The sequence below is a fragment of the Microcebus murinus genome, chromosome 7, assembly GCF_040939455.1.
Source record: "Microcebus murinus isolate Inina chromosome 7, M.murinus_Inina_mat1.0, whole genome shotgun sequence".
NCBI lineage: Eukaryota > Metazoa > Chordata > Mammalia > Primates > Cheirogaleidae > Microcebus > Microcebus murinus.
This window is the reverse complement of record NC_134110.1, coordinates 55,014,096-55,034,107: the sequence shown is the minus strand read 5'-3', so window position 1 is coordinate 55,034,107 and position 20,012 is coordinate 55,014,096. Positions and strand designations below refer to the sequence as shown.

Sequence of the window (20,012 nt, the reverse complement as noted above, 5' to 3'; positions counted from 1 at the left end):
GGCGCATGCCTGTAGTCCCAGCTACTTGGGAGGCTGAGGCAGGAGGATCACTCGAGCCCAGGAATTTGAGGTTGCTGTGAGCTAGGCTGACGCCGCGGCACTCACTCTAGCCTGGACAACAAAGTGAGACTCTGTCTCAAAAAAAAAAAAAAAAAAAAGAGTGACTTACAGATATTTTATTTCTGGACCCCTTTCATGTTTAAGAATGCTTCTATTTGAAAAATATATTGACTGGATATAATATTCTTAGGTTATGAGTTCGTATAGTCAGAACTTAATGAACATAGCATCACTATCTTCTGGCGTTAAATGTTTGTGTACTGAAATTTGATGCCAGCCTAATTTTTACCTCTAGAATTTTTTTATTATGCCTGGATGCTTGAAATTAAATAGCTTCATGACATGTCTTTGATATTGAGCATTTGCCTTCAAATTTTCCTGATATGGTTAGTGCTGTTTGGAATCATATTTTCCAAGAGCCTATGTGCCTTCTGAACGGCAACTTCAGGTGCTTCTCCATTTGAAAGAATTTTCTTATTTTATCTTTCAATATTTTCTGTTTCTTCTGTTGAGTTCCATACTTCAGGAATACCAATTATACTACTAAGGATCCAGTTTGCCTACTAGAGCTACCAGATTTACTCTGACTGCTTTAATCTCTTTGTCCTTTTTTGTCTCCATTTATGAGGTTATTCCAAGCCTTTATCTATATCAGCACTTCAATTTTCAAGTATGCCTACTCTGTTTTGTACTGCTTTAAATTTATGTATGAGTTTATCATCTTGGAATTTATTTTTATGTGTTTCATCTCCTTTTTGTTCCCTCAATCCTGTTTTACAATATTCATTTCTGTGAATTACGTGTATTTTAGTATTTTACTTTACTTCTTTTACTGATGTTTTTAGACGTACCTCATTATATTACTTTTTAGTGGATCTCAAACTTCAGCATGAATAAAAATTACTTGGAGCACTTGTTAAAACACATAATGCTAAGCCCAACCCCAGGGTTTCTGATTCAAAAAGTAGGAGGTAGGAGCTGAGAATTTGTATATGTAGCAAGTTCTGAAGCTCATACTTTGTGAACTACTTCTCTAGGGAATACAATATGCATCTTTAACTTATCACAGGGTGCTATCAAATAATCTTATTCTACCTTGTGAACAATGTAAGAAACCCCAAACACAATTCATTGTATCCCTTTTGTTCTTATTGACACATATTTTACTTCTACATATGCTGAAATTCCATCATATAGTTATTATTTATCTTATACTGCTAATAGGTTTTTAACCACTTCATACGAGCGTCGACTATAGTCGACAGCCACAGATGAATGCACACAGCCAAGCGTCGACTTTAGCCAACAGCAGTATTATGAAGGTACACAGCCAAGCATCGACTTTAGTGTTAATAACAAAACTTCTACAACAGTACTCCAAATTGAGGCCATGCAACCCTTGGACTGCATCAGAAAATCTCATGCGTATTAGAGAAAGACATTTTCCAGCACTTTACAATAGTGATAAAACAAAAAGGAAAAAAATCCATTAAGAAGATGTATTGTATGCTCAAAAAATAATAAAAGGCATAGTACTAGCTACTATTGTAAACAATGTAATGTTGGCCTATGTGTAGTCCCATGCTTCAAAATTTATCATACCAAAGAATAAAATTTATTGTAACATTCAGAAACTTGCCTTATTTCTTTATGATATGAATGAAATAAAACTATAATTCTGAATTGACTTTCTAATTTTTCATTTATCAAAATAAAATTGGGAATATTTAAAAATAACGTAATAAAAACATATATGTATATGTTACCTATCCTGATTTACATTACAAGTAAAGCTGTCTGTAAAGTAAAACAAGCTTTCAGTGCTTTAAAGTTTTCCTCATCACACAGGAGCAAAACGGATTCGTCATCAATGCACAGCACAAACTATATGTGCGGACTATGAGTGCTGGCTGTGGGCAAGGTTTCGTGGCCAGTGAGCGCGATACCAAAGTGGCTGAATAAATTTTAAAATATATTCAAAATAAAGATAATAAAAAACATCTCATATATTTATGTATGTGGCAGACAGGCCCAAGGGGCCTTCACCATATCCCTGACTCCAGTCTTCATGCTCCTGTAAGACCCCTTCCACTTGAGAGGGTGCAGAAGCTATGATTTGCTTCTAGCCAACTGAAATGGCAAACATGATAGAATGTCACTTCTGTGGTTGTTATGTTATATAAGACTCCACCATGCTAACAGCCTATTCTAGAGCCTCTTCTTGCTAACTCTAAGAAGTTAGAGGCTATATTATTCAGGGTTCTCCAGGAAACAGAATCAGTAAGATAAACAAATAGATAGATAGAGATTTATTACAAAACACTGGTTCATGTAATTATGGAGGCTAAGTCCCACAATTTGCCATCTGCAAACTAGAGACCCAGGAAAGTTGGTGGTATAATTTAGTCGAAGTCTGAAGACCTGAACCAGAGGAGCTGATGGTGTAAGCTTCAATCCAAAGGCAGGAAAAGATGGATGTTTCAGCTCAGCAGTCAGGCAGAGAGAGGGTCTGAATCTCTTTCTTCCTCCAACTTTTTGTTCTATATTCAGTGGCTTTGTTGCAGCCCACTCACATTGGAAAGGGCAATCTGCTTTCTCAGCCCACTGATTCAGATGCTAATTTCATGCAGAAGTACCCTCACAGACATACCCAGAAATAATGTTTAGCCAAGATATCTGGGCACCTTCTGATCTAGTCAAGTTGACACCTAAAATTAACCAGCACAGGGGCTATGTACCAAGAAATTAAAGGCTGCCTTGAGGAACAGTGGGAAGCTTCCAACCAACAGCCAGCCTTTAGTCCTACAACCTCAAGGAAATGAATTCTGCCAACTACCAAAGCTAGGCTGGAACTGATTCCTCCCTGCATGGCATCAAATGAGAAGGTAGCCTGGTTGACACCTTGATTGCAGCCTTATGAGATCCTCATTAGAGAACACAGTTAAACTGAGCCTGGATGCCTGATACACAGAAACTGAAATAATAAATGTGTGTTCTTTTGAGCTGCTAAGGTTGTGATAATTTGCTACACAGCATAGAAAATTAACATGACCTACATACTTACCCTTTCTAACACTTTTTTTCCTTTCTATAAATCGGGCTTCCCTCTTATACCATTTTCCTTCTGTCTGAAGAACTTCCTTTAACATTTCTTATAGCACAGAATGGTTGAAGATAAAAATCTTATTTTTGTCTATTTGAATCTTTTGTCCATTTGAACATGTTTTTATTGAGCTTTCATTTTTGAAGGATATTTTCACTTATTACAGACTTCTAGGTTAACAATCTTTCTTCCTCCAGCACTATAAGGATATTCATTATTTTCTGGCCTCCACTGTTTCTCATCAGAAATCAGGTATCATTTTTATGATTGTTTACCTACATATAATGTGGCTTTCCCCCACCCCCCAGGTGATTTTAATATTTACTTTTTATCTTTGTTTATATAATTTTAAATAAGAGTTATCTTTCTCTTTATCCTTCTTGGGGTTTGCTAATCCTTGGATCTGTGATGGATGTTTTTCATTGATCTTGGAAAATTTTCAGCCATTATTTCTTTAAATATTTCTTCCCCTGAATTCTCTCTTTCACTTCACTTTGGGACTCCAATTATAAGTACTTTAGATCAACTGCTATTACTATTGTTTCACAAATCTTGGACCCTTTGTTCTGTTTTAATTTTTACTTTTTATTTCTATTTGTGTTTCAGTTTGGATAAATTCTATTGACATGTCTTCAAGTTCAATTATCCTTTCCTTTTTATATCTAGTCTGCTATTAAGAACACAGAATGGCCTCTTCATTTTAAACATCTTAGATCATTTAGAGATTGTATTTCTCATCTACAGCATTTCCATTTGGTTCTTTTTTATGCTTGCATCTCTATGCTGAAATTTCTCATCTCTTCATGCACGTTGTCCATTTTCTCCCATGTCATATTTTTCAAAATGGTTCTTTTACAGACCCTTTCAGATAATGAACATTTGCATCACCTCTGGGTCAGTCTCAATTTCCTCTTCTAATCATGGGTCACATTTTCTTGTTTTTTTTTTTTTTCAAGTATTATTATTTTGGAGACTTGTACACCAAGTCTGGATATTGGGTTACAAGAACAATAGCATGAAATATACAACATTTACCTTCGCAAAAGCATATGTCTATCCTGTCAGGCCACCATTTGGTTGGGGGTGCATGTTGAGAAGATCTAATCTTTATCTGAGTTGGGCCTGCACTTTTTTGCAGCTTCAGTTATATGTAGCTCACCACAGATGTCAAATGCTCTGAGGAGAGTATCAGAACTTTCTCCTCAGCCAGGCTTGAGATCTAAGCATTTTTCACCCTTTTTCGAAATATTTTCCCTCCATTGTAATCTCTCCTCTTTTACTGTGACTCTCTTTGTATATTGGGCCATAGCTAGGATATTGTTTCACAAATTTCTGAATGTTTTGTTATTTTTTTCTGTCTTTTCTTTTCCATCTCTGGTATTCAGGGTGGATAATTGTGATTGATCTTGCTTACAGTTCATCAGTCTTTCCTCTTCAGAGTTGCATTGGCTATTAAGTTCACCCAGTGAGTTTTTCATTTAATATGATGTGCTTTTCATTTTGCAATCTCCATTTGGTTCCATTTTATATTTTCAATTACTCTGCTGAGTTTTCCTATTTCTTCACTACATCTGTTTCTTTTTATTTAAACCTGTATTTAAATAAACAGCTTTATATTCTGTTTTTAAGTTCTTGGCTGCTAATTCCAGTGTCTGGGCTGCTAATTCTGTGAATGTTTTTCCTGACTGCTTGATCCTGTTAGGACTGATTTTATGCATTGGAAGGTAGAAATATGTTCTCAGTCCAACAACATGGCCCTTACTCTAGGATTTGAGCCTTACTACTTACCAAACTCTGGCCTTGCTAGGGTCAACTGAATGCCTTGAAATGCAGTTCCTCCACTTTAAGATTGAACCCCACCTTCTCATAGCTGTCTCCTATCTCCATTTACTTCTCATATCCACAGCAACTTCTTTGTTACTTTTCATAGAGTCTTGCTCTGCATGTACTTATCCCAGCTCCCAGTCAAAGTATTAAAGGGAACCCTTATGTAGAATTCTAGAGATTCTTTCGTACACTTCCCTCCTCTCTGCTCAATAGCCCTTCGGATTCAAGCCATCTCAGCATCCCTGAACCCCAATCTCTGCCTTTTCACATCAGCGAGACTACTGCTCCGCATACAGTCCATCTTATACTGAAGTTAGGAAAGTGTCCCCAGGTGTGAATCTCACCTTGTGTATTTGCCTTCTATTAAGGATCACATTTCTGCAGTGGCTGTTATGCAATCCCTGAAAAAAAAGTTGCCTCATATATATTTTCCTGCTGTTTAAAGAGAGATAATAAGTCTTACATCAGTGACTCTATCACGGCCAGAAGTGAAAATCAGCAGTTTTTTATATTTCTTAAGTCTGCTTTATATCCATGTGTCCTGGCTTTGGCTGTGAAATGTTCAGATTGCCTCCAATTATTTTAAAGGTACCATGAAATTTCCATAACAATATTTTTGTGAAAGATGATGAATAGACATTACTATAAAATATTTTTTAAAATATAGCATAAGAAAATAAGGCTAGTAGGCCCACTGAAAACTATGTAATGTCTTTCAAAGTTCAAGTCTAAAGAGGACATTTTACTTCATAATAAAATAGTTGTTTGTTACCATTGACTTTTACCTCTCAAGGGCCCAATCCTAACTATTTTGTACTTAAATAACCAATCCAATCCAAATCAATCTTACTTTTGATTCTATACTTCACAAATTGCTGTTTTATGGGAGTTTAAGAAAATAAGCCATTGTGAATTCAGATAATGGTTGGCTTAATTAGCAACTAGATGTCAAATAAATTTTTTTAAAATGGAGATTCATGCAAAAAAGTACTATATTTGCATAAAAGTCAGACTAGAACAAAGTTTAGAAAAGAAGTTCCATATTAATAGCAACATAAATTTATTACCAAATTAAAATGAATTCAGGGTTTGGATGACAGAGTATAGGCAAAGAAAAAGAGAAAATAGGGGAAGAAAAAACATATTTCCAGGAATTAAGGAATATAGGAATGGAAGGAAATAAAATGTAATTTTTTCTTTTTTTCTGTTTGCCTTTCATTCAATGCTTAAAAAGGGTCCTGGGATCAAGAAATTACATTTTAATTACTTGAAAGAAACAAACAACAAAATACTGGGAAGGAAGAAAGTAAAGTAAAATTGAAAATTAAAGAATGTGTTTGGAATGAATTTGGTTTGGATCTTTAACAATTGTTTAATTCTATCATTAAAATTTCAAACTATTTGGTTTTATCCACTTCCAACTAAATGGAAGGCAGCATTCCAGAATTTGGAAGTATAAATCCATTTGATGATACAGAAATTAGGTTTTGCTATGTTTATAAATCAGGAAACTCTTATATGACACAAAGTATCTGATTCTATAAAATTTTTGGACACCATCTCCCAACTTGTCTTTTCAGTTAATAGCATATGTAAAATTATGTTATGTTTTCCTTTCTAGCTTAGAAATAGGTGGCGGTTACTAAAATTCTGAATCTGTTCCAGTAAGTGAATTCTCAATACAGTTAACATCAGTGTCTGTTATGTTCCCGCATATCTCACCTTCTTTCATTTCAGACCAAATCATTCCTGTCATTCTTTGCAATCTAATATGGATACTGGCAAATTTAGAGGAACAGACTGAATCATCGCATAAAATAAAATCAAATTTTTCCCCATGAGGATAGACTTGCCATCTTGTTGCTATGTTCATATTGGCTGGGTCAGTTCATGCTGTGGGAACTGCAAGAATGAAGTCGAACTGGGGAAAGGTTCCTCTCACGTGGTAATAGCATAAGTTCTAATGTTATGGTGCCAACACTGATTATTCCCAACAGACATCTGCTCTGACCACAGACATCAGTAATTCCATTAATCATTTTTATTTCCTTAGGAGCTAGGGAACTATACCCAAAGGTATAGGTATAAGGTATAGGTATAGGTATAGTATAAGGTATAGGTATAGCAATATAGTCCTAAAAAAGTATAAGAATATATTGTGTTCTTACATTTCCTAATTTGGGGTGTGCAAACTACCCTTTAAGCCCTAATTTGGCAGCTAAAACAACTCACCCAGGTGTTTCTTACTGTTTGCAATAAGAGATAGTAATGTCCAATTAGGACTATGCAGGCTAAATGATTAGGATCATCACCAATGTGGATAATTTAATGATAATAAGTATGTAACCTTAATTTAGTAAAATCTTTTTAAAAGAAGTATGTAACATTCTCTTTGTTACTATTTTCCAGCAGATTGTATATACCAATATTTATCGCAGCACAGACTGCTCTTAGTAAGAAAATAAATGATGTTTGGTTTTCAAATATTATAATATTCTGAAGATTTATTCTTTTGCTGTCCTTTTAAAAATATTCACATACTTACACACGGAGTGAGGTGAGTTAATTAGTTAACTTTTATCAGAGAAAGGATCTTAACAAAGTCAATTTAAGTGACTGCTGCTATAAATTGCCTGGTTTTTAAAATGAATATATTGCTTTTAATGCCTCCAAGAAGTAGCCATATATGTAATTGCAATATTTATATAGCTACTTCTGAGAAAATAAGCCTAATGACACTAGAATTAATAATATATATATATACATATATATATATGTGTATATATATATATATATATATATATATATATATATATATGTGTTGAACACCCCATGTCTTCCTTGGTCAAGTCTTCATCCTTCCTCACTCCACCCCATCTAATCAGGAGAAATTTACTCTTAGTAAACATGTTGAAGCTTACTCTCGAATCTATACTCTTACTCATTTGGCACTGAATCATTTCTGCACTGAACTCTGCATATTTCACTTTTCTGTTGGATGGTGCTTTTTTTCTCCCTTGTGCTATCAAGAAAGGAGTTAAACTCTTATCTCTCTTTTAAATTCTCAAAATTTAAAAATGGAAGTTTTAAAGGCAGAACATCTTTCAGACAGCTATGCAGCTGCTTTCTTAGAGATATCAGTAACTAGGCTCTAGCATTTAATGAATTCCATAAGAATTTTATAACAACCTACAAGTAAATTTAACAGACTTCCAGTTCCAGGAATAGCTTTGGAGAAATTACCCTAAGACTCTCCTTACAATAAATAAATAAATAAGTAAATATCACCACAAATTTTTTAAAAATGTATTTTTAAACATGCAGCAGAAACAAAGAGAATGCTGAAAACAAGTAGGGAAGCATGTGAGCTGAGGCTTGCTTATACCAGGGGTCCCGAAGGTTTACATCCTCTGTGAAGGAATGCATTACAACAAAGCCTGCCCATCAGCACAGAAGACAGCCAGGAGGCTTACCTCCCTTGACCTGAGTGGGGTGAAGGCTACATGTAAAGGCCATTCATAAAACAGAAAATGCAAATGGTCAATAAATGTATGAAGACGTGTGCAATCACCTCAGTAATGGAGGAAAAGCAAATTGAGACAATAACAAATACAATTTTGCTCCCATTAGATTAGCAAACCTTTTATAGCTGGACACTGTTAAATGTTGTGGAGGGTGTTGAGTAATGACAGTGCTAAAACACTGCTGCTGGGAGGATAAATAGGCTCAAAGTAATATTTTTTACTTAACCTGAAGATGCTCACAACCTCTGACCCCTTAGAGAAATTTTCAGACCTAAGAAAAAGAAAATGTTCATTGCAATATTTTTTGTAGTCACAAAGAAAATCCAACTCCCCTGAAAACAATATAAAATAATATAAGTTTCCATCAAAAGGATGTTGGAGAAATAAATAGTGACATATTCCACCATTACAATGGGTACTTACTACTATATAGCCGTAAAAAAAATGTGAAATAATAAATCAAAGCCATGTAGATAAACATGGATAAATTCCAAGAATAAAATGCGATTTTAAAAAAGCCAACTGCCAAATGATAAAACTATACTACATGATTTATATAATGCTTAAAAAGACATTTCCAAACAATATATATGTAGTATCTATTTAAAGTAAACATATAAAATATTTGTAACATTTTTAAAACACATGCATAAAATCATGTGTACTAGAAGCATAAAAAATGCTATGTACTAGAAGCATAAAAAAAACCATGGGAATGATAAACATCAACGATAGTTGTCATCTCAATGGAAGTAAAAAGATGTATGAGATTGGAGAGGGCTAAAAGAGAACTGTAATTCTAATTTGTAATGTCTTGTTTATTTTAAAATACAATTTCCTATAAAAGTTGGGGAAAATGGATTAAGTATCAAGAAAAGTGAATTCACGTGCTATTGGTGGAAAGGTAAATTGCAATATCTTTGGAAGGCCATTTGACAATATCTATCAAAATTTAAAATGCATGTACCTATTATTCAACAATTATATTTCTAGTAATTTATTCTATAGGTATATTTGACACATATGAAAAGTCACATATATAAAGATGTTTATTGCAACAATATAATAGCAACAATTTTGAAATAACTTAAAGGGGACTAGTTAAATAAATAATAGTATGTCTATACAATGGAAAACATAAAATCCTTAAAAGAAGGAGGCAGCTCTCTAATGGTTGAGAAGAAAAGATCCCTGATGTAAACTGAATGAAAAAAGCGAGACACAGGAGAATGGAACCATACTCACATAGATGTGTTCCTATCTGTGTAAGAAACATATATATACTTAGAAACAAATCTGTGTTAAGCATACACATAAAAATATTTGGAAGTTTACATAAATTGCTGAAAATAGATGCTTCTATGGAGGAGAACTGGGAGACTCATTTTTCATGGTATATGCTTGGTACAGTCAAAACTGGGTAAGATAAACATGCTGGGTTGAACCATCATATATATTGACCTACAATAAGAACAACGTAATATGGGTCAACCACCTAGCGTGCATGATGTAAAGCACTGCTTAGAAGGCTTCTACTATGACATTTGGAACACATTGACATACAGACCTCACAATGGGTCTGATAGCCCTTTGCTTGATTCCACATGGCACCTCCAAGAAGCTCAGGTAAAGCAGAAAAGGATCAGCTAGTTTGTTAGGACTGGTGGTCTGGGTTGAAAAGCCAAGTGCACCGGGAAAGCCATGCTGGGTCACAAAGGCTGTACTGGTTACAGATACTATCTTAGGACATGAGTTGCCAATGGCAGAGCTCTATGATTATTAGCAAGCCTATTCTGAGTGCAGTTTTGACAGAATGCGTCTGTTGGCAAGAGCGTGAGAGGCTGCAAATGCTTGTGGCTTGTTCTTGCTCTGACTGCAACATTAACTTATCTTAGCCTTTACTTGGCTGAGTGCCTGAAGCTCTCCTTAGAAGAGATGCAATTATCCCCTTGCCCTTTTTCAAAATTCTCTCCATGTCACTTTGTAGTCTGGCTGCAACAATGTCATGCTTGATAGCTGGTGTCTGATATGAGCCCTAGCCAACCCTACACCATGATCTATAGTGAACTATTCTGTGAGTGCTACAACCCCAAAAGCTTTTACCGGTTCAACACTCAAGCCAAGCTGCAGGTCAGAATGGAAAAGAGATGATTTGTTTGCTCTGAGACTGGGTCATAGCTAGCTGACTATGTCAATTACAGGGGCCTCCTCTGAATGCAGTGTTTTCTTCCTTGTACCTCTGATTAAAAAGCTACTGGATTCCTGGATTAAATAAATACCCAGGGCATGCACACACACTCTCTCTTTCCCTTTCTCTCTCTCTATATATACATACATACATATATATATATATGCACACACACACAGACACACACACATACACCCATATAAAGACACTCTTCTTTGAGAAGAAACCCATCTGCCTAACACCCTTCCAAAAAGCTTTTTAGCCACTCTGTACTTGTATAGGGTCTTTTGTAAGTGGTTTTGAGGGGAGAGTGTGTGTGTGTGTGTCTGTTAAATTTTATTATTTTATTTTTACTGATTTTTTTTCTATTTTATTTTTTTCCTTTGCAAGAGAATTTAATTGAATTCATTTACCTTATTTTGGTTTCTTTTCATTCATCAGTTCATTCCTCCATCAATACAATAAACATCTATAGCATAACTGAGACAACACCAGACTCTGGGGACGAAAGACAGTATGCTACTACAGTGATTCACAGCATGGCTCCAGGAGTCAGAAACCCAGGCTCCAGTCCAGGATTATCCACTTACTTGATCTTACATTGGGTTTTCTAATCTCTCTCTATACCTCAGTTTCCCCAACATTTAAAGAGAACCAACCTCATAGAGTGGTTAAAAAATTAAATGAGATAATGAATATAAAGAGATCTGCATGTGGTATGGGACACAGTAGAATTCATATAAACTCTCACAATAATGATTTAAACTCATAATAATGATTTATGAAAATTATTTATCTTATCCTCTAAAATGAGAGCCATAAGTATAGTTCTATTTCTAGGCCATCCCTGAAACAAAGATGCCTTTTCCATCTTACTAGAGAGGATATTTTAACAGTCTCTAAACTGACCCTCTTCTTTTTGTCTAGAAAAATTACTGGGACCTGGAGACAAATAGTCTCATATCCAAGGTCTTTGTTCACAGAAGCCACAGGCAAAATATGTTACCTCTTCCTTTTTCCTTAGCTATCCAAATAAAATTCAGCTCTAAAACTCTTCTGGGTAGTGTAACTGAGTTCTTACTTTCTATTTAGTCCTTATGTGAGGACACTTACAACATCAATGAAGCCTTCCAAAAGTTAGGCAATTTTTTTATGAAAGACATTTCAATGTATTTGGAATATCTATATTCAAAATTATACATACAGCTCTCTCTTCCAAAAAAATTAGTCATCCACTATTATTTGCCATCAAGTCACAACACAAAGCAGACCTAGCCATAGGGCTTAGAGCCTTACTATGAGGCTTTGAGAAGAAAATCCCATGAAGAATCTTTCTTTACCCAATTACCTACTTATGCTTTACCTGCTTGCACTTCTGAACTGATCAGAATTCAAGCCAGTAAAGTTCAGAAATAATTCACTAGTGTTTCATTCTTCCTGATATTAATACCAAAGACCAAAGTTAACAGAATAGACATCATCTCCAATTGAGTTTTGAGGCAGAAGGTAGCTGTGCGTCATGAAGGAAAGTCTTTTAGCACACAAATAGCCCTGGCATAGACTGTAATCTCCACCATCTCTCAATCACACCTGACGCAAATTTCAGAGATTCAAAGAATAAAAGTACATGACACACCTCTACATGATGGATTCCTGCCTCCAATATACTGGGCTTCCTCTGGCATGAAAGAAAATATCCTGAATTATTTCATACATTCTTCTAAGGACAAACCGCTGACTCTCATAGATAGCACACTTAGTAATCTGCACGATCAGTTCTTAATACAAGTTCTTTATTCTCTTTAATTTCTTAATTTGTTCTTCTTTTCAGTTCCTCTGTTCATTTGTCATGAGTATTCAGTGATTCTGTACTCAGTCTCGTGGGTAGAACCTACCTTGATACTTTCAATGATCAACAGTATTTATTTTCCCACCAGTCAAGCTTCAGGCCTCAGTTCCCCCATGATCTCCTTATGTACACTTCCTTCCCCATACTACACTCTCATTTCTTCCCACCCTTTTCCTTTGTTGTATTTAACATCAGTTGGGACAATTTTCTTATGTAATTTTTTGATTCATACCTATGTCTTCTACTAGATTAAAACTCACTGTCAGGCACAGTGGCACATGACTGTAATCCCAGCTAGTCAGGAGGCTGAGACGGGAGTATCACTGAAGCCCGGATTCGAGACCAGCCTGGGCAATATAGCAAGACCTCCATCTTAAAACAAAACAAAAACTCTTGAGAATAAGTAGCTTCTAGTTTTGCTTTGCTTACCTCATATTCCATTGCCTAGCAAAAATCCCTAGTATATAGCAGTCAGTCAATAAAGATTATGAAATAAATGAAAAAATACATAAGAATAAATTTCCTCCAAATTGTTTTATCTTTCCTTGCCACAGTGTTTTCCATGTTTCTTCATGTTTGTCTAATCCATATTTCTCATGGAATGAACTGTCCCATGCCTCTGGCTGAATCCCAATTAAACCCTCTTTCTCTCCTCCCATTGATAATTCTAGAAAACCAATGCTTTTCTCCATCTTAACACTCCCATCTGGTATGTCTCAAATCAGCCCAGATAAAGTAGGTGTTGTGAGTCAGACACAAAGGAACAAAAACCCCAAGTAGTTAAAGGCAAAGAGTTGCATTTTAGGAAATTCTGAAAAATGTTAACTGTGTCTCCAAAGCACTTAATCCTTTCCTGAAATTTAGCCATATAAACACAAATATAGGCATGAGATTTTGCATAGTATTTGTGTTTATGTGTATGAGGGTTTACATAGTATTAGGATGTTTTAAATAAAAATATAATTCAACTCTAAAATTCACTAACTTTGGAGATATTATAAATAACATAAAGAAACAATTGACCCTTGATATTTGAATTTGGTATCTGTGGTTTAAATATGGGGAGGACCATGAAGGCCATCAGAAAGTATTTATACTGGGGTTATAATGTCTATACCTATGGTGTTTAGAGGAATAAGTAAACATAGCACTTAGCACTAAAGCAGATGTTCATAGCACTTCTCTAGTAAAAGGTCTAATTCTTTGTTTTTAGACTTTTAATTAAAAGATTAAAATCTTTATTTTAATTAAATCTGTATCAGAACTAAAAGCATTCCTGATTTGGGAAATTATAACAATCTCCAGAGTTATTCCCCAGGCAGGTATAGATGTACTGACTATTTGCATAGTCACAGAATGAAACAATAATTCTTTTATCTATTAACAATACAGGTTTCTGATTATTTAATTACCCTTTCATGCACACAATTTAACATGACAGTATTTAGGAAAAGAAAGTAAAAGAGTTCTTGAAAGGGTTCCCTGGGGGAAAACAACTGGTAAGACATGGATTTTTAACCTACATTTTTCCTTTTGTAGCCTCTCTAGAGAGTGGAAGTGCTATGAATAAGTGAGTCTTCAGAAACTGCTATTTCTGTTTGTAGAGGGAAACCTGATAGCATCTTATGGAGTATTCAGTTTCTTTCTTGTCTCTACAACACAACTGAGATAAAGGAGAGGGTGTCTAAATGGCAGGTTAATTCTGGGTGACAACAACCTGGCATATCAACTGCAAACAATGGGAGAAGAAAGACTAACTTAACAGCACAGGTGGCATCTATAAGCCTTAGAGATTTTTTTGAATTTCAGTAGGCTTCACATTTCTGTAATCAAGACTAAACAACAACAACAAAAAACCAACCAGATAAACAAAAAAGCTCAAACATTTGGCTAACAAAAACACTTATTTTTCCCTAGAGGGATAAAGGGAAGATAAGGGTTGAAAAGGAGAGAATAAGGTTCCCATTATGACTGAAGGGCAGAAGAATGGAGGTTAAATAAAAAAGTAAATTCACTCATGTATTGATGGGCACTGGGGTTGTTGGGAGGAGAGGATAGGTGCGTAATGGGTGCGGTGCACATCGTCTGGGGGATGGACACGCTTGAAGCTCTGACTCAGATGGGCAAAGGCAATACGCATTACCTAAACACTTGTACCCCCATAATATGTTGAAATAAAAAATAAAATAAAATAGTATGGTAATGATGAAAAAATAAAATAAAATTGAGAATTCAAAAAACAAAGTCAATTCCTAGATGCCATATACATATTTTTTGTATTCTGAAATAGGGATTGCTACTTCAGTATTTATTTTACACAGTGGTTTGATTTTCTACTCACTCTCTCCAACCCCAAACTAGGCTCCAGGTTTATCTTTTTAAATTTTTTTGACTACATAAAAGGGCCAAGTACTTTGGCAGAGACATTAGAATTCCATTTTTTCCCTTTTTCATATCCGGATTATATTCCTGATCTGTGTCTCTCCATCTACCACTTTCTGTAAGCCAAAGGGGAGCAATTGTTTTTTAAATTTCTCTACTTTTCTAGAACAAGTGCACGATGGTCATTTTGTTCTCATAAAGATTCAATCTTAAGGTATGTGTGAATTTCATTCTAAGGTGTCTGAGTTTTCCCTTCAACATTCTCACAAGAAAGAAACATGCTTACTGGTTATCTATACAGTATTTCTTGGGGCCAGTTTCCAATTTCCTTTCTGGCATCTTTTCTTTATTTTTTAAATTTTTTTTTTTAACTTGCGCATTATCACAGTGCCCTATACATACCTTTTATGGAGCTTTATTACATCATATCATAGTTTTTTAATGTTGTTTCTCAGGTAAAGTTTTTAATTACATACTTAGTCCTTCTTTCATTAGACTTTATCTAAAAATAGATCTTGTCAGAAATGTTTCCATCTACTAAGCAGCTCATAGACAGACTGTGAATATGCCTGTATACAGGTAGGAGAAGGAGGAAGAAGTTTAATCTGTGAGTAAAAAGCTACAAGGTAAGTCCACTGTTATAAAATGGAAAAATTCCTTTTGAAAAATTGGTATGGTTTAGCAGAGTGAGAAAAAAATCAGTAATCATTCTACTAAATTATTTTTGGCTGCAACTGGAGAGAGGTCAGCAACAAAAAACTAACTTCTCCAAATGATTATGGGCGTCTTGGCAAATTAGAATGTTTTTTTCATTGTTAAACAGATATTTCTTTTTCCTCTGACGTATATCATGACACAAACCCCAAACTTGTAAAAAACCCAAAAGAAGAGGAAGGAAAACGGATGAAGTACAGTTCAGCACAAATAATACCATCTAGCTTCCAAATAAATTATTCATGGTAGCTATTTATATGGTGTAATTCCTATACTTACCTGACAATATGCTGACAAGTTCTTCTCTCTACTGTATCTTCCTCAGTTGGCTTATTCAAGTCTGACAAGAAAGGGAAGAGAACAGTGGATTCTCTCTCTCTTCTTAGAAAGTATTTAGATTATGTTTGTTATTCTAAGTTATTTTGTGTAGACAAAAAATAGTAAGTTATTATATTTAAGGGAAGCAGAGTCTTATCTGTTGGCTCCTTTAAAGAAGAATATAAATGTAATTAAAGGACAAACCAAGTTATCCGACTGTGCTTAATTATTTCATAAATCACTGACTCCCAGGCTGGCAGGGACCTGAAATGCCACCTTCCTACCCTCAGCATGAAGACATGAACTATACAGAAGAGAACCAATCCCATTTTTATGGTCTCACTGAGCACTTCCTACATCTTTCCTTGTTACTCATTGTGGTGTCGCACTCCTGGACGTCAGAATAGTCTTCCTGATGGAATTCGTCTGATTGATTTTTTATCCTCTTACATTAGCCCAGGGAGGTCAAGATAATTAATTCATAATTTACCATTTTCACCAATTAAAGTTTATTTTGTTTTCTGATTTCAAGGTTTTTCATCATCATAGTATACTTAAGTGAGTACATAGACTCAAATCTTGCTTCCACCATTTGTTAGCTGTGTGACCTTGGAAAAAATGTTTAACCTCTCTGTACTTCATTGTCATCATTAATAAAATTGAGGTAATGAGAGTACCTACCTCATAGGGTTCTTACGAGCATTAAATTAAATGAGTTAATATTTGTAAGTCCATTAAATCAATGCTGGCATATAGAGCGTGGTACATAAATGTTTTTTAAAAAGTTAAAGCATATTTTGAAAATAAAAAGGAAATAAAAATTTAGAAAATACAACAAAAGAAAAAACTACCAATAACCTGATTATAGAGATAATACTGTTTTTATTTTAATATGATTTCATCTGGCCTTATGTGTATATGTGTCACATATATAGCACATAATTGGGAGGATGCTAATTTGAGAAAAAGCTCTATGTCATCAACTTCTTCACCTAACATCATTGAGTATTTCTCCATATCCTTAAAAATCTTTGAAAATCATGCTTAGTGATTTTTTTTTTGTTTGTGCCTGCTAGATGACTTTATAAATCAGATCTAAGTTCAAAAACAGTTGTCCAAAAGGGAACACCAGGACATTCTGACCATAGTTTACAATCCAAAGTCACTTTGGATTGCTCTTAGTGATTTTATGGCAATCCACCCCCTCAGCAAGCCCTCTATTATTGAGCTATGGGATCGTTTTTAATATTTATCTCTTCCAGCCAATGCAGTAAGAAATATATTTGTAAATAAACTTTTATCCATCTTTTTTGAATATTTGTATTCTAAATTTTCATGAAGTAGGATACTGGGAGAGAGGATATTTTGAAGACTCCAGATACATACTGTTAAATTATGTGAGAAATGTATTAATTCATGCTCCTATGAGGTAATATATGAGATAACATCTTTCATAGCAACATGTAATATTGTTTTAAAAAAAGGAAAGAAAATGTTCCTAACTCGATGGTTAAAACTATATCAGTTTAATATTTTAATATTTTTTTCTTGTTTTCTGGTTAGAGTGAATATTTCTGCATAGTAACTATCATAAAACAGTAAATTGGTTTAAGTCATGCCTTAACCTTGGTTTTTCAAGTGGAATTCATTGTTCTTTTATGTTTTCCATTGTGTCATGCTTTCTAACTTTAATTGACGTGTAATTCTCCTCTAGAGAAGTTTTTCCTCTTTGGAATATTTTCTTATACTAGAAACCAGGATAAGAGACTATTTTAGCATTGGGGGAAGACTAAATTGTATTTGACATACTGGGAGAATTTATCTTGTTTCTATTTATGCAAGTCATGAACAATTATCTAGTGACCAGTATGAGTTAGTACTTATCTAGGTACTGTGGAGATAAGAGAGGGTCCTTACCCTTCCGAAGTTTAAAGTCTAGTTGGAAAGAAAAGAAACAATTAGTGGTCAATATAAGGCATCCTCCCGTGAGCAAACTGTGGAATACATACAAAGTGCTAAGATCATTTAAAGAAGGGAGCGATCAATGGTAATGTGAATGATCATCAATGAGGATGTCCTTGGCAGAGGGAAGGGCAGGAAGTGTAGGTGAAAATAGCTACAGAGGTAAATGGCATCTTTCACAGATTGAAAGAGCTTGGATTTTTGTGTCAGACCTGGGTAGGAAGCCTCAGCTATACCACTTATTAGCTCTAACCTTAAGCAAGTGTATTAATTGGGTTTTAATCCCAATTCTGCCACTCATGAGTGAGTAACCTTGGCAAGCTACTAATTTCTATGAAATCTAAATTTGCTCAGGCATAGCATTAGGGTAATAAGAATAGAGTACCTACCTTACAGGATTGTCGCAGGGATTAAATGAGTAAATTCAAAAATTAGGGCTTGGCATATTATAAGCACTCAATAGCAATAAGTTTTATTATTAACCTAGTTAAGCATTCATTTAGTAAATTTAGTAAGTTACTTGTTAATATGATATACTAATGATTCTCCATCATAATAGATAAGTATGGGTGTTCTGACAAAGAATTGGACAGATTTGGCTTTGAAAAAAAGAGAAAGAGACTGGAACCTGAAGGTTACCTCCCAAATCATGATACACATCATATATTTTGTGTTTGTGTTTGTGTGTGTGTGTTTGTTTTGAAGACAGGGTCTTGCTCTATCGTCCAGGCTGGAGTGCACTGGTGGCATGATCATAGCTCACTGAAGCCTTGAACTTCTGGGCTCAAGTGAGCTTCCTGCCTCAGCCCCCTGCATGGCTAGGATTATAGGCACACACCACCACACTCAACTAATTTTTCAATTTTCTTTTGGTAGAGATAGAATCTCACTATGTCACCCAGGCTGGTCTCAAACTCCTAGGCTCAAGTGATCCTCCCACCTTGACCTCCCAACATGCTGGGATTACAGGCATGAGCCACCATGCCTGGTCTGTATTTTGAAGTGGAGTGCTCAGCTCTTCACTCAGGTCAGTATTGCTCATTACAACCTGCACGCACAGACCTGTTTCCCTCCATTTAGCTTGAGAGTCTGATTTTTCTCTGGAAGGTCCAAGTCAGCTCTGATATTTTTGAAGATCAAATTCAATACTGAATTTTGAAGATCAAATTAATATATCCTAATAAAAGATATAGTTAACATTCCTAAAATAGGAATATAATTACAATACTAATTAAGTAAAGAGGTACGATATTAACAACACTAAAGAGAATGGAGGGATTTAGAAAAATCAAAATACTGAGAATAGAGGTTTTAAAATATGTATACTCCCTTTCTTGACATTCTTCCTTCCAAAGCTGGAGCCTAGTTCTGCTCTCCTGGATTGTGAGCTGGACTTAGTCACTATTTTTAATTAATAGAATGAGATGGAAGTGAAAGTATTTGACTTCCAAAACTTGGCCATAAGAAACTTCACAGCTTCCTCCTTTCTCTCTTGGATCAGTCTCATTAGGAGAACCCAGAAGCCTTGTCGTGAGGAAACTCAAGAAGCCCCACGGTGAGGTCCGCGTCATAAGGAATCAAATCAAACCCCCCTGCCAACAGCCAGCTCAGACACGCCAGCCGCGCCAGCGAGCCATTTTGGAATAAAACCCTCCAGTCACAGTCAAGCCTCAAACGACTACAGCCCCAGCCAACATCTTGACTGAAACCTTCTGAGAGAACCCTGAGCCAAAACCACAAGGCTAAGCTGGTCACAAAATTCCTGACCAACTGAAACTGTGTGGGATAATAAAGGTTTAATTTTTTTAAGCCGCTAAATTTTAGGGGTAATTTTTTATGTAGCGATACATAACTTACATACACTGAACATGAATATAAATTGAGATTTTACCATCAGATACTTAACCTAATTCACTTGAGGAAAAATAAAAGAAGCCACATATGCATAGTGAACTGGAGGAAAATTTTGGTCAAGCAGAAATGAAGAAAATAATTAGAAAAAGCAAACATTAAACAGGAAATTAACTATAAGTAGGTCATACCTTGTGGAAGTTCACCAAGCCCGTTTCATCTGTTTCCTGGATG

The 20,012-nt window shown here is 35.2% G+C and overlaps 1 long non-coding RNA gene across 1 annotated transcript; it reads left to right on the top strand.

Annotated features, from left to right (window-relative positions):
* Positions 1–10,110: 10,110 nt before the first annotated feature.
* On the top strand, positions 10,111–19,586 carry LOC105883265 (uncharacterized). The gene is made up of 3 exons (XR_001159719.3): positions 10,111–10,140; positions 18,804–18,954; positions 19,429–19,586. It is a non-coding gene; the product is annotated as an uncharacterized LOC105883265 (long non-coding RNA).
* The last annotated feature ends 426 nt before the right edge of the window (positions 19,587–20,012 follow it).